We start from the raw sequence: 14,774 nt of genomic DNA, 5'->3' as shown, positions 1-14,774 counted from the left end.
GAGGAGTGGGGAATCAAACCCGGTTCTCCAGATTAGAATCCACCTGCTCTTAACTTACACTACACCACGCTGGCTCTCGTGTGTGTAAGCTACTTGTAAATCAAATCACAGTATTTCATAGCAGCAGAATTGAAACATTTTTGTGCAGAGCCCCAACGTATACAAAATTACCTGTGCCCCATTCACAACAGTTGTCACCGGTGACAGTCCTTTTCTTTTTAAAAGTCTCCCCTTAATTACTAGACGGAAAAGAACAGAATGTGTAAGTGATTGACAAGCACAGTCTGGCGGGCTGCGGGTGAACGAATCAATTCGTGATCAGACCGATCTGTTCAGGTCGAGGGTGACAAAGCCAAGCAAATTTAATTAGGAGCTGCATTTGGCATAATGTTCTTGTCTTTGCACACTGCTGAAATACTGGACTTGCTCTTTCTCGCGATCTCTTCTATCTCGCCTTCTTCCGTCAAGCAGGGGATTTGGGAAATCCTTGCTTCCCATCTGCATGGCTAAAACGCACCTGTCGCTTTCCCATGACCCGGAACTGAAAGGAGTGCCCACGGGTTTCATCCTGCCCATCAGAGACATCCGAGCCAGCGTGGGTGCGGGATTCTTGTATCCGCTGGTGGGAACAGTGAGTACCCTGCTCTTGAAAGTCTTGGGTTGATCAAAGTTGGATCCCATCGTGTGGGGATCTATGCTTGCTTGGTCCTTCCTGTCTATCTCTGTTCTGGCCGAAACCTTAGAGTGCCAGTGACCGAGGCCTCAGAACGCCAAACAAACCATGAAGAAAGCCCATGGTTGCAATGCAGGGACAAGCCATATCCAACCTTTTCTGAATGTTTCTTGCCTTGAAAATTCTCCATAGTCAACGCAATCAATTGTGACTTGACAGCACTTTCCATTACTGCTGATTTAATAGTAAGGAAAGAGAGTGACCGGGAATTCAATGGAGAAGAGAAGAAGAAGAGTTTTTGATTTATATCCCTCCCTTTCTCTCCTGCAGGAGACTCAAAGGGGCTGACAATCTCCTTTCCCTCTCCCCCCTCACAACAAACACCCTTGGGCTAGTCACAGCTTCTCGGAGCTGTGTTCTGAGTAGGGCTACTTTCTTTGGCTCAGTGGCTAACCACAGTGGAGGGGATCTCCACGCTGCTGAGCCATCCTTGTGGCAGTTTTCCTGGCTCCAGAAGGCCACCGTGCCTAGATACCAAAGTACCCTGGCAGGATGGATGGGACAGCAGAATGGGCGTGAGGCTCAGAGCCATGGCTGAACATGTGTACACTCAAGCTACAGTTTGGGTTCTCTGAGTGACAGTAAGCCCAAATCCCTGTTTGGTGTCTGAACTGAGAGCTCCGAGAAGTTGTGACTAGCCCAAGGTCACCCAGCTGGCGTGTGTGGGAGCATACAGGCTAATCCGAACTCCCCAGATAAGCCTCCACAGCTCAGGCGGCAGAGCTGGGAATCAAACCCGGTTCCTCCAGATTAGATACACGAGCTCTTAACCTCCTACGCTACTGCTGCACCTGGGCAGGGTGAAAGTCATTGCCTGCATGATGCATGGGGGAGTGGCGGGGGGAACCTTGAAAACACCGAGGTCGTATCTGGTAAGGACATCATGGTGGAGAAAAATGCCATCAAGTCACAGGTAAGTTAAGGTGACCCTGAAGGGTTTTCAAGGCAAGACACAAACAGGTGATTCGCCATTACCTTCCCTCTGGGTACTGGAATTCCTTGGGGAATTGTCTCTTATCTCACAATACTAGAACCAGGGGGCATTCATTGAAAATGCTGGGGGGAAGAATTAGGACTAATAAAAGGAAACACTTCCTTTCTACCTGAACGCAGTGGGATTGGTGTTTGGAATCATGCTGCCGCAGGAGTGTGGGGTGTGATGGCTTGGCACTAACCTGGATATTAGCTTTAAAAGGGTAAGCAATTTGGACAGATTTATGGAGGAGAAGGTCGCATCTATGGCTACTCAATCTTGGATCCTCTTTGATCTTGAGATTGCAAAATGCCTCCTAGCAGACCAGGGTGCTCGCCTGAGGCAACAGCCGCGAGAAGGCCATTGCATCTACACCTCCTGGCCCAGAGAGGCTCCTAAAGGCACCTGGTGGGCCACTGTGAGTAGCAGAGAGCTGGACTAGATGGACTCTGGTCTGATCCAGCTGGCTTGTTCTTATGTTCTTAACCTTGTGAGTGTGGTTGCCTGTGTGCCTGAAACCATTTTCCTTCAACATGGCATACGTGTTTATTTTTATCAATACATTCTTTATTATTCTTTATTAATATATTCCTGTTTATTTTTATTAACATATTCTTTATTTTTTAAAAAGGAAAAAAAAATCTCCAACGCACTATATTAAATTTGCACCCTAGTTAGTCATTATCTCTATCCAAATGGTTGGCGGGGACATTGTAATTTTTGTGGGAAATATCACTGGCTTAAGGTAAAATAAATAAATAAAATAAGCAGGAAGGGAAAGGCTCCAAGATGCTTTCTTCTAAGATGTGGCCTCTTTTAGCAAAGAACGTACTCTGATAAAAATAGAAAAGCACATGTTGCAGGAATGTTCGGGAGACTGAAACAGTGGGCCGTGTTTTGGCTTTGCCAGATCCTGGACCCCGTGGGTTTTTAAGTCCCCGAGCTTCTTACAAGAGTCTTTTGGTAGCATTTGCTTACTGGAGTTTCTGTCAAACCATAAAGCACAGAAGAAGATATGGGCTAAATAGATCAGATGAAGAGTTTAGATTTTTACCCCCCTTTTCTCTACTTTAAGGAGTCTCAAAGCAGCGTACAACTCCTTTCCCTTCCTCTCCCCACAACAGACACCTTGTGAGGCAGGTGGGGCCGAGGGAGTTCTGGAGAACTGTGACTGTTCAAGGTCACCCTGGGGTAGAGATGAGAAGGCTCAAAAGAACAGCAAGAAAAACCACAACCTTTAATAGAAATAATTACAAGCACTCTATCCAATAGCCAAAATATAAACAATGGGAAATAATGCAATACATGGATGACATTGACAGACAGAAAAGGGATCCCAAAGAATACACTAAAGATAACGAGTCTCTGTATAAATAATATCCCTTCACAGAAGTCCTTGTAAGTCAGTTATAAGCATCAAGCAGACCTCTAGTAATTGACTTAACTGGGATGAAATGAATGCTGGTCCTTCATGAAAATATGCCAGTTTATTTCATGAGATGGTATCAGTGGTGGGATCCCAAAATTTTAGTAACAGGTTTCCATGGTGGTGGGATTCAAATTGTGGCGTAGCGCCAATGGGGCTTGGCAGGGCACGACGGGGGCGTGGCCGGGCATCCCAGGGGCGGGGCATTCCTGGGCGGGGCTGTGGCAAGGACACAGCCGCTGCGCCGGTCCTTGGGCGGGAAACGAATGCACGCAGGCGCAGGCTGCCACGCATGCCTGTGCACCTCCTGCTAGACTGCTTCAAGTTCTGCGCGCTACTGCTGAGAGGAGGGGCGTAACTAAGGCAAAAATCACGTGGCAAAATCACCAATTAGTAACCCCCTCTCGACACACACAAATCATTAGTTAACCTACTCTCGGCAACCTGTGAGAACCTGCTGGATCCCACCTCTGGATGGTATGCAGGTGAGATCTGGAAACTGGAGCGCTTCAAGCCTCTATCATCAGAGCAACAAGCAGCGTACCATTTGGACGATCAAATGTTTTGATGAAGGACAAGCGATCAGATCACAATATTAAGCAGCTATAGATTGGTGGCGTTTTTGTGCAGTGTCCCAGTGTATACATAATCGTAAGTGACAGGCTGGTATGTCAGCAGTGTCGCCTAGACTTCGTTCCCCTTTGATTGTTTTTTTTTTTAAGTAGCCTTTTGCAAACAAGTTCAGGTGTTTGAAAACAACTCGCGCATTCCCCTGCAGTTCGCACGCCTGCCGTCAGCATATCTTCAGGAGCGGCTGCAACAGGGTACACGTTCCCGGTTAGCTGCAGGCTGCACGGGGAACCAGCCTTTATTCCTGCAACCACAGCTAGGATTAGGCCCGCAGGCTCACCTCCTGCGTGGGCTGGGACTTGAACGTGAAATGTGCCCTGCTATGGCCATTGTTTCGTTTTCAAACCACCAGCCCACGAGGGAGCGTAACGAGCGCATATCAGTCATGCCACTGTTAAATAGAATCGTGGGGGTTCCCCCCACCCCCACCCCCTTCCTTATAAACTTGACATCTTTACAGCCCACTCGCTCAACATGCTGCGAACGCTCCCGTTCACGTCGCTGCAGAAACTCTTGAGATGATGCAGAGCCCGTGGGTTTGAGCTTCTTTGCTTCATTTGGAGGCAAAGCTTGTCAACGAGGCCCTCCTTGTAAGGCTGTTCAATACAAGATTGTGACCCTCCTTCCCTGGTGTGGTCCCCCCCCCCCCAGATAAATTTGAAAATCTCGTAGTTTGTGATCCTTCCCATCATTTTTGTGGGAACATCTGCTTCCCACATCAGCAGCAAAGGTTTATGGGAAGGGACTGTGGCTTAGTAGAGCATCTTAGTAGAGGAGCCGCGTGGCGTAGTGGTTAAGTGCTTGCGCTGCCACTCGCACGGTCAGGAGTTCACGCCCCCTGTGGGTCAGATATCCTGGCAGCTGGTTCATGGTCAACTCAGCCATCCATCCATTCCTTGGTCGGTAAATGACTACCTAGCACATAGCTAAGGGGTAAAGAATAGCCGGGGAAATATTAAGCAGCAGTAGATCGGTGACGTTTTTGTGCAGTGTCCCACTGTATACATAATCTTAAGTGATGGGCTGGTATGCCACATTCCTTGGTCGGTAAATGAATACCTACCGTGTTTCCCCGAATATAAGACAGTGTCTTATATTAATTTTTGCTCCCAAAGATGCGCTATGTCTTATTTTCAGGGGATGTCTTATTTTTCTGTGTTCTGTTCGTCAGGCATGCTTCCAAACAAAAACTTTGCTACGTCTTACTTTTGGGGGGATGCCTTATATTTCGCACTTCAGCAAAACCTCTACTATGTCTTATTTTCCGGGGATGTCTTATATTCGGGGAAACAGGGTATCACACAGCTAGGGGGTAAAGAATAGCCGGGGAAAGCAATGGCAAACTACCCTACAAAAAATGGCTTGCCTATGAAATCACTGCTTGCAGTGGGACCCCAGGGTCAGACACGACTGAAGGGGAAACTTTATCTAGAGCATCTTATTTGGCATATAGAAAGATGGCCTAATCCGAGGGCATCTTCAGACCAAACAGATCTAAGCAACATTTTAATATCAAATTGCATACATGCAAGCGTACGAGTAAACAAACGGAATGTGTAATACATGTGCAACTAGACTGCAAATGCCGTAGCAGACCAGGTGCTCGGGAGCAGCAGCAGCCGCAGCAGAAGGCCCTTGCTTTCACATCCTGCACGTGATCTCCCAAAGGCACCTGGTGGGCCACTGTGAGTAGCAGAGTGCTGGTCTAGATGGACTCTGGTCTGATCCAGCAGGCTCTTTCTTATGTTCTTATGTGATGTTAGGTGTAGTTGGCATTGTGTTGTTGTGTGTACTTGAAAAGACTAGAGTAGATTACCCTAGTGTGGGGTCCCCTTAGGCGTAGGACCCAATTGGGAGCAATTGGTCCAATTGGCTTAAAGCTGGCTTTGTTGGGAGCAACTGACCAATGTAGGCCATATTTTCCATGCCTTCCTTGTGGCTGTCCTGGGAGCTGAAAATTTGGAGAGAGGCGGCCTTTTTGATCTTATCCAGCAAAGGACTTCTACCTTAAATGAAAGCTTTGGAAATTCCTGTCTAGGGGGTGCGGGGGTTCAAGGTGAAGGAAAAGAGATTCCACCTAAACATCAGGAAAAACTTCCTGACAGTAAGGGCTGTTCGACAGTGGAAGGCACTCCCTCAGAGTATGGTGGAGTCTCCTTCTTTGGAGGTTTTTAAAAGAGAGGCTGGACAGCCGTCTGTCAGGAGTGCCTTGATCATGTGTTCCTGCATTGCAGGGGGTTGGACTTGATGGCCCTTGGGGTCTCTTCCAACTCTATGATTCTAAGTTCTCACTCCTATTATTTTCATGTAGGCCTTCAAGCCTGAACTAATGGTTGAAAGAACAAGTAACTGTACAGCGGAACTCAGTTTCTTGACAGTCCCAGATTCAACCCCTGTCATTTCTGGTTAAAAGGTTCAGGTTGTAGCTGATGCGAAGGGCCTCGGCCTGAAACTCTGGGGAGCCGCGGCCAGTCAGAGTAGGCAATACTGACCTTGGTGGACCAAGAATCTGCTTCAATATATAGTGGCTTCGTGTGTGGGGAGGGAGTCGTAGATTATCAGTAGAGCATCCGCTTGGTTGAAGATTGAAATCCATGTCATCTCCAGTTCAAAGCACAAAGTAGTAAGCAATGGGAAAGCCCTCTGCCTGAGTTAGACAATACTGACTTTAATGGACCAAAGAATTGATTCTGTATAAGAAGACTCCAGGCGTTCGGCAGTGGTGATCTCCTCTACGTGAAGTCGGCAGCCTGTTCTTTTCTTCTGCACCTACCCAGCCATGATCTGAGATTTCCAGTCCGCATGGTTTGCGGCAGGGGGTGGAAAGAGAGGGATTTTCGGGACGTAACAGAATAGCTGCAAGTCTGCAATTTGTAGCATAATCTTGAAGGACATAATTAGATTAGATGGCACTTGGGGACAGAAGCAATTTCCCAAGGCTGCTGGGACAGAGACGCAAATAAATAATAATGACCCTTCCCTCTTTTGAGAACTGAAAAGCCTGCAGTGAATTGGCTCATTTTTATGCTCCTAAGATTTAATTCATGCTTCTGAAAAGATAGTGCACTGGTGACACGAAAGGTCTGTCTCTTGCAAACAGTGGCACAGAGGATGTTAGACTGGCGTCTGGCCTGCATCTCCTCTGACTGCAGACGGGAGCAAATGTGATCAACTGCCCCTCGGTCGCCTCTCCCGCACAGATCCCATGACAAATGAGATGGATGGGCGGTTCAGCGTCTGTATGGGAGAGGTTGTTCCGTGCCATTTGTCTGGACTTCTTCCACCCAATCAGGTTTTTTGTAGCCAGCGCCTTTGGTCCCGAGCCTCTTGAAGGTGAAATGAGCCCTTCCCTGCCCATATTGTCAGTGTGATACTGCAGAACTCTCTTAAGACAGCAAAGAGGAGTCTCTCTGCCTGTTTTCTCACTTTTATTTATTTATTTATTATTTCAATTTCTATACCGCCCCATCCCCAAGGGGCTCCGGGCGGTGCACAACAAATTAATACAAACAAATAAGAAGGCAAACTATGCCATTAAAACAACAACAACCCATACAGCTCCAACATTAAAATATACTAAATTACATTAAAACAGCGGTAATATCATAATAAAAGGCACCCGGTAAATCCTTTCCTTTAAAACCCTCCCCTAGGGAGCGACCGGACTCCTCCATAGGAGGATGTAATCTTGATGTAATCGATACTGCCTTTCGTTTTGAGCAAATGCTGGAATTGGTTGCTACGCAATCCGGCCTCTGGCTGCTGCTTTGCGGCCACTTGAAACACGCCCCACCAATACCTCCAGGCGTTGTCGTTCTAAGCCGTTGTGCAGGCTGCCTCCAAAGGGTCCCACTCAGAACCGAACCTGAAATTTCCAACCATGAAGGCAACTGCTGATGCCCTCCAGTGTGGTGTAGTGGTTAAGAGCAGGTACACTCTAATCTGGAGAACTGGGTTTGAGTCCCCGCTCTGCCACTTCAGCTGTGGAGGCTTATCTGGTGAACCAGATTAGCTTGTGCACTCCCAGCACATGCCAGCTGGGTGACCTTGGGCTAGTCACAGCTCTTTGGAGCTCTCTCAGCCCTCACCCATCTCATTAAAACCCTTCTCTGGGAGGGTTTTAATGATAGTTTTAATACTGAACGCCAAGTGGGTTTTGTAGAACGCTGTAATTTTATGTTTTAATGATGTTATTTATATTAATTATTTACTGTTTATGTGGTGTTAATTTGTTGTTCACCGCCCAGAGCCCTCAGTTCAAACATCAGTGGTTCCCCGTTTACAGTTTCCAATTCTGGCTTCCATCTCAACGCTATTTGCCTTCCTTTTCAGATGAGCACAATTCCGGGACTTCCTACTAGGCCTTGCTTCTATGACATCGACCTGAACCCTGTGACTGGAGAGGTGAACGGCCTGTTCTAAAACGAATTGACCGTCCAGAGTGAGTATTTCAAGACTTAACCAAATGACTGTTATTCCTTAAATAAGCAAGAGATGCCGTTGCAGAGAATGGCACATCATCGTTGGCCTTACAGTACGATAGTTTCCTCGTTCTTGTTGTGACTGAGCTGATTTGGAAAAGGGGGAGGAGTTTGGATTTTTACACTGCTTTTATCAATCATGAGTCCTTCCCTTCCAGCGTGGTGTAGTGGTTAAGAGCAGGTGGATTCTAATCTGGAGATCCAGGTTTGATTTCCCACTCCTCCACCTGAGTGGCAGAGGCTTATCTGGTGAACCAGATGTGTTTCCGCACTCCTACATTCCTGCTGGGTGACCTTGGGCTAGTCACAGTTCTCTCAGAACTCTCTCAGCCGCACCTCCCTCACAAGGTGTTTGTTGTGGGGAGAGGGAGGGAAAGGAGCTTGTAAGCCACCTTGAGTCTCCTTACAGGAGGGAAAGGTGGGGTATAAATCCAAACTCTTCTTCTTCTTCCTCTCCCCACAACAGGCACCTTGTGAGGCAAGTGGGGCTGAGAGAATTCTGAGAGAACTATGATTGGCCCAAGGTCACCCAGCAGACTTCATATGGATGAGTGGGGAATCAAACTTGGTTCAGTAGATAAGGGAGTAGGAGGAGTAGGGAATCAAACCCGTTCTCCAGATTAGATTCCACTGCTCTTAATCACTGTCCCACACTAGCTCTCTACTTGTCACTTTTCCTCATTCCCTCTGCTCCCCTCCTGACTGGACGGATTCACATGTTCTTACAGCGTTGAGTGAGCAGGGCCTTCCCTGTGGGGTGGTCCCAGGGTGCTTCAGGGTCATGCGTGTTTACAAATGAAGAGGGCCCGTTGTGAGGCGTCTTCTCTCTCACAAACGCTTCTTTCCCTTCCAAAACACTCTTGACTAGACTCTCTGCATTTTACTTTTTATCATTAAAGCTCCTCTCGAGTCCCTCTCGAGTCTTTATTAAGGCCCTTCTGGAGTCCCTGGCCTCATTCCATAAAGCGTTTACTGCGCAATTGATGCCAAGTAAAAAATAGGAATCCTAGCTAATGCTGATTGAAAACCATGTTAGTCTGTTGCTGTGCCAAAAAAAAAGCAGTTTTGTAGCATCTTAAAAGATGAGCATATCTGCTATGGTATATGGCAGGGCCCCCCAACCTGTGCCTATGGGCACCATGATCTCCAACCAACACCTTTTCTGGTGCTTGCTGAGTATTTTTAGGAAGTTGGTGGGGGCAGCCAGGTTTTGCTCCGCCTCTTGCAGGAGCCATTTTGTGACCGTACCCAGTATGCTGTGTTAAAGTTCCAAAGGTTCGGGACCAAGGCTTCTGAATGACTTACTGGAGATTTGATTGGCTGTGCCGATTTTTTAAACTGTCGCTTCGGCAGCAGCTGCCACTACAGCCCCACCTAACTCACAGGGTGTTTGTTGTGAGGGGGGAAGGAAAAGGAGTTTGTAAGCCCCTTTGAGTCTCCTTGCAGGAGAGAAAGGGGGGGATATAAATCCAACTCTTCTTCTGCAGTACGAGTATCTATACTGTGTTGCCGAGGTTAAACAGTGGCAACAGTTTTGTGGTTGGCTCCGTCTCTTGCAGGAGCCTTTTTGTGGCAGCCATTTTGTGACCGTACCCACTATGTTGTGTTAAAGTTCCAAAGGTTCGGGACCCCGGTGTAAAGTTTGTGGGCCACAGCATGATGCCCAAAGTGGTGTCTGAAACTTGATGTGTACCTGTATACATCGAAGAAGAGGAGTTTGGGTTTATACCCCACCATTCTCTCCTGTAAGGAGACTCAAGGTGGCTCACAAGCTCCTTTCCCTTCCTCTCCCCACAACAGACACCATGTGAGGTAGGTGGGGCTGAGAGAGTTCCAAAGAACTGTGACTGGCCCAAGGTCACTCACAGGAATGTAGGTGTGGAAACACATCTGGTTCACCAGATAAGCCTCTGCCACTGAGGTGGAGGAGTGGGGAATCAAACCCAGTTCTCCAGATTAGAATCCACCTGTTCTTAGCCACTACACCATGCTGACACACATTTTTAATATATGAACTATTTTGCCTTATACCAAGTCAACTGATTGGTCCATCTAGCTCAATAGCATCTTCTCTTAGTGGCAGCAGCTCTCCAGACTGAGAAAGATAAAAGTTTTCCTTAGCACCTGCTACTTGAGTGAAGTCGTTCCGTACGACGCAATGAAGAGACGAGACGCAGCGATATCAGGATCCGGTGGAGAGAAGCCAGTGGCGATCTAGCGTGATCAATGGATCTGGCTAATCTGCCGAGCTGGGGTCCCTGGCACCTTTTATTAAGGGTTTGGGGAAGGCGGGAGAGCGGGAGAATGTTGCACAATACATGACTCATGGGGGCTGCGTATGTGCAGGAGGAAACGTTCCTGTCTGGGCCTAATCCATACCTGGGGGTATGTGTCCTTTGTCCCTTTGTCCGGGGCATCCCATGACCCGTGAGTCATGGGGGTCTTGTGACAGGTGAGTGTGCGCGCCCAGAGGGCAACAGATGGCGCAGGCATTCCTGTGCACTGTCTGAGGCTCTGCTAGGTTCGCTGGCTCACCCCTACACTCCTTTTAACTGGAAACGCCTTGGGTAGAGAGCTGCCAGTGAGTACAGAAGGGGAAGCAGAAATGTAAACAATGGGGCCAAATGGCCAAGAAGGGCAAAAAGAGTAAGCTCCAACATACCCATGTCAAAATCAGGATGACAATCTTTCTATAGCCGCCAGCAACGACCCCTTAGCATACCAAGCAAGACAGTTTGAAACCTGGGGTGCTGTGTGGTTTCCTGGCTGTATGGCCGTGTTCTAGCAGCATTCTCTCCTGATGTTTTGCCTGCATCTGTGGCTGGCCGGAAACCACGCAGTACCCCAGTGATTCCGGCCGTGAAAGCCTTCGACAACACTCTGAAACCTTTTCAAGTAATTAGGTTTCCCCCTGGGTGGGAAGCATACACGGCATGGGATCCTCCCAATATGTACCACCACCGTTCCGTCTAAAAGGGGCTATGCGCGTATTTTCAGCTGCGGCATGCACGAGGCCGAAGTTACGTGTCTTGCCTTGTTCAGACTTTAAACCCTTATTTTTTCATCTCGGGTGAATAGTAGGCAGTTTATTATAGGTATGGCTAAATGTAAAGAATGAAAAGAGCTCCAAAAAGAGGGTATTTGTTTTAGGAAATGGAAAATGTGTTCCTGGTGTTATAGCAATGATCTATATAAGATGGTAGCATATGTAACATATGGATGTTGATGAAACACTTGATGTAATCAGTACATAACTTCCGGATTTATGTTAAGGGCCGCTGGTAGGTACTTTGGAAACCTTTTCTCTTGGACACAGACTTGGAGAAATATATTATGTTTCCTTTTTTATTTTCAAGCTATTGCATTAAATCTTACATTTTGCCTGCCTAGGTCTGTGTGTATGGCCCCTTCCACGCACGTAGAATAATGCACTTTCAATCCACTTTGAAGCGGATTTTACTGTGTGGAATAACAAAATCCACTTTCAAACAATTGTGAAAGTAGATTGAATGTGCATTATTCTGCGTGTGCGGAAGGGGCCTATGTGTCGGACGACATATTTGTTTTCAGCTGCATTCACTGTGGCCAGTAACATAATTTTTCTCCTTTCCGATTTCTTTCTAGTAACGTCAGTTCAACAAGGCCCGAACAAGTTAATCAGCACGGCAAGATCTGAACACTGGAAACTAAAAGTCTTTTGGGAAACTATCTTCCTGCATATTTTTTTTTTAAAAAACCTGCAATACTGCAGTTTTAATGAGTGATTTACTTTTTCACTCCCTACAGCTGGAAGTCTGTACAACCTTCTTTTTAAATACGGATAACTTTTTTAAAACATTGGCCTGTAAGATGGCTGGCAGTAGTCAGTAGACACCTTCTTGTCTCTGATAAAGGCTGAGGGTTTGGGGTTGTTGTTTTTTTAATCTTCTCGGTGGCCTGTGATCTAGTTACAGTGGACCTGTTACATTCCTTTGGAAAGAAGGCTAGCAATTCTGCCCGTATTCCAAGCTCCTCGCAGACATGAAATCTAGAGTTAGTTTGGCTGACCAGCCCACTAACGTAAGCCTGTGAAAGCAGCCCATCAAAAAGTTTGGAAGTCTTCTGTATTTTCTCCCTGCGCATCTCATGGGGCCGCACCATGTTACTGGTGGCTCTGAATTGAGCTCAGTGTTTTATGGGTCATCTTTGCCGTTCCTTGAATGTGTCTTTTAGGCAGCTGGGCACTTGTCTCTGGTGACGGCACCCCATAATGTCAGGGCAGAGCTGTGCATCACCCCGTACGCTGCTCCCTTAAACAGCTATCTCAAGGCTCATGGCTTTTGAACACAAGTACGCAAAGACTCTCACTGCGTGAGGAGACTGGATCTTCCAGGTGGCAACGGGCATTTGGTAACAGTGTCTTAAAATACACACCCCATCCCTTCCCCCCCTTTTTTTGCAATGCTAAAAATCCATATTGCTTTCCGAACAAACGCTGTACCTGGCTTGTAGTCCATGCACGCTGCAGCCAAAGGGGACAGATAATCTTGCAATAATCTTGTTGCCAGCCACTGCAGAGTTCCAAGATTCTGGCCTCGCCCCGGCACGGTTGGTTGCTTTTAAATACAGTTTTCGCTAGGGATGCTCAAGGCGCCTTTTCCGAACTGCTGTAGACTTAACTTTGGGTTGCTTCCACGATTGCTGTTGTTGCAGAAATGCGAAACTGAGTTTTGGTCCTTTTCAGACACACATTCCAAACCGGGTGGGTGCTCAAAGCCCATGTTAAAGCCCTGACCATAGCAACTACAGGCATCTGTTCGAAGGCGGTGTCCCAGGATAGCCACTGGGTGTATCTTCACCCAGAGGACACCCGTTTGCCCTAGAATACCCTTTGTTTTTTTCAGAGTGGCTCTCCTGCAACCAGTTGAGAATACAAGGACCTAGCATAGGAATCTCTACACTTAAGACTTCGGTTGACGCCTGCCCTTGAGACTTATTTGCTAGTATTTAGATGGCATCAGTTGAGTGGAGAAAATAAACAAGACAGAGTGGAACACTTTGCCATGACCATTGTTCTGTAGACTGTCCGGGGCTGGGAATGTCAGGGTGGAATTGCTCCTGGAAAGCCCAGATCCGCAGTCGCCTTTGCTGTTCACACCAAAATCACGCACAGAAATTTAAAGTGCCAGCCTGATTGTTTTTTTAAAAAATCGATAAGATGCCTCGTTGAGAAGAGACTGGATCTCCCACAACGGCAACTCAACGAAAAGAATGCGTCCTCTGGTTGTCCTTTAACAAATCCCGAGCCAGATTTTTAAATTTTTCTGCAGGGTTTTTAAAGCTTTCCCTTTTGGATGAACCAAAAGTGCAAAATTCTGTTTTTAATCCGAGCTGTTGCCTGCCTGTCTTCTGCACACAGCACCAAAACATACCGTATGGGTTTTTTTTTCCCTAATATGAACATGTAACTGCTGCCAGACTTGTAATTAGCGCGAATAAACCTCTACATCCTTGGAGGAGTTCTCTGGTGTCTTAATGTATTCGTGGTGATTAATGAAGAGGAACTTTTATTTTTTATGATGAGCTCCAGAATTCTCGTGGGCAGGAGGCCCTGCTTATCGACAAGGTGAGGAAACAAATTATGGTTGCCGTTCGCAGCTGCAGTGCAGCAAAACGGCTGGGCCGAAGCCGCGTCCCTTTTTGTCTCCTGGGTTTAGATTTGGTAAGCAGATCTGAGCCGGAAATGACCAATTGGGGTTTGGTATCTTACGGATGTCGGATAGTTTTAGTCCATCTAGAACAGGGGTGGGCAATTATTTTTTCCATGGGGCTGCATAAGAAACAGAAAATATTGTGAAGGGCCGGGCCAAAAGGCAGGGGGGCGAGGTGCTTTTGAAAGCCCCGCAGAAGCCGGCAGCCAAGGCAACCGGCTTCTGCGGGGCTTTCAAAGACGCCTCGCTCCCCAGCACAGCAGGGGGGCCAGTCAGGGTCATCCGGCGGGCCGCATGTGGCCCGCAGGCCATATAATGCCCAGGTCTGATCTAGAAGAAGAGTTTGGATTCATACCCCCACTTTTCTCTCCTGTAAGGAGATTCAAGGTGCCTTACAAACTCCTTTCCCCTCCTCTCCCCACAACAGACACCGTGTGAGATAGGTGAGAGAGTTCTGAGAGAACTGTGACTAGGCCAAGGTCACCCAGCAGGAATGGGGGGGTGCAGAAGCACATCTGGTTCACCAGAGAAGCCTCCGTCACTCAGATGGCGGAGTGGGGAATCAAACCCGGCTCTCCAGATTAGAATCCACCTGCTCTTAACCACTATACCACACTGCCTCTCAAGGAGATCAGAGCATCATAACCTTCCCCAGATCCCTTAAGGTTAGGCATTGTGAAAATTAGTAACCATGACGATTCACGTTGAGGATCAACCATGTTTTAAACACAAATGTGGGGAAGAAGAGTTCTTCAAATATTTTGTTCGTGTCTATTACACACACACACCCCTCCGGGATCTCAGAGCAGCTTATAAAGAAACATGAAAGTGAAATTTAGAC

The 14,774-nt window shown here is 47.3% G+C and overlaps 1 long non-coding RNA gene across 1 annotated transcript; it reads left to right on the top strand.

The window, feature by feature from the left end:
• Positions 1-472: 472 nt before the first annotated feature.
• LOC125426917 lies at positions 473-13,738 on the top strand. The gene is made up of 3 exons (XR_007243598.1): positions 473-631; positions 8,095-8,203; positions 11,868-13,738. It is a non-coding gene; the product is annotated as an uncharacterized LOC125426917 (long non-coding RNA).
• Positions 13,739-14,774: the final 1,036 nt, after the last annotated feature.

The sequence above is a fragment of the Sphaerodactylus townsendi genome, linkage group LG02, assembly GCF_021028975.2.
Source record: "Sphaerodactylus townsendi isolate TG3544 linkage group LG02, MPM_Stown_v2.3, whole genome shotgun sequence".
NCBI classification, from domain to species: domain Eukaryota; kingdom Metazoa; phylum Chordata; class Lepidosauria; order Squamata; family Sphaerodactylidae; genus Sphaerodactylus; species Sphaerodactylus townsendi.
This window is presented reverse-complemented; position numbering and strand designations above follow the sequence as displayed.